This window comes from Gavialis gangeticus, unplaced genomic scaffold, assembly GCF_001723915.1.
Source record: "Gavialis gangeticus isolate Ggan-Ray unplaced genomic scaffold, GavGan_comp1, whole genome shotgun sequence".
NCBI classification, from domain to species: Eukaryota; Metazoa; Chordata; order Crocodylia; family Gavialidae; genus Gavialis; species Gavialis gangeticus.
Window position 1 is genome coordinate 18,324,518 of NW_017729028.1, and position 781 is coordinate 18,325,298.

A 781-nucleotide genomic window follows, 5' to 3' on the forward strand; every position below is an offset into this window, starting at 1 on the left:
AGCCATCTGTTCAGGCGTTCTCCCTTCTAGCCTTACTGGACACAGAAGTTCCATAGCACAGGGGAAGGAGATTCATCACCGTTACTTCCTTGTGCCATCCGCTTTCTTTTACTTTTTTCTGTTACATGGTTACTTCTGTGGCCCTTAATGTTAGAAGGGAGAACTAATAAAGCATGTTGGGACATTCCCAAGGGGAAAGAACGACTGGGACTGTCGCCTTGCAAATCTCAAAGGGGACACTCCACCAGAGAGCTAGATCGCACTTTTAAAAGAGCCACCCAGATACCATATGGAGAACTGCTGCAGTATGAAAAGAAATTCCCCACGAATCGCACGCCATTAGTTATGACATACCATCCCTCCCTGGAACCTATATGGAAAATTGTCAAAATTGCAACCCATACTAGAAGATGACCCAGTTCTTAAAGAGACCTTCCCAGAACCACCCACCCTAGCCTTCAAAGAAGCACCAACCCTCACCAATCTCATTACCAGAAGCAAACTTCCTATGGCCCAAAACACACCAAATGGATCCAGACCATGTCAGAACAAGAAATGTAAAACCTCTCAACACATCTCCATCACTCCCACAATAACTACACCTCACAAAAGAACCATCACCATTCCTGGATCTTAGACCTGCACCTCCAGAAATGTAATATAATCTCATCCAGCGCACCAAATGCCCAGATGGAAAATGTGTAGGAAAAACCAAACAACAACTGTGTACCAGAATAAAGGCACACTGAAAATCTATCAAAGACAAAAATACCCAATTACC

General features: G+C 44.0%; 1 protein-coding gene across 3 annotated transcripts in view; it reads right to left on the reverse strand.

Annotated features, from left to right (window-relative positions):
• Positions 1-781, reverse strand: part of SMC6 (structural maintenance of chromosomes 6) — a 217,853-nt gene that overhangs the window by 35,663 nt on the left and 181,409 nt on the right. The window lies entirely within an intron of this gene.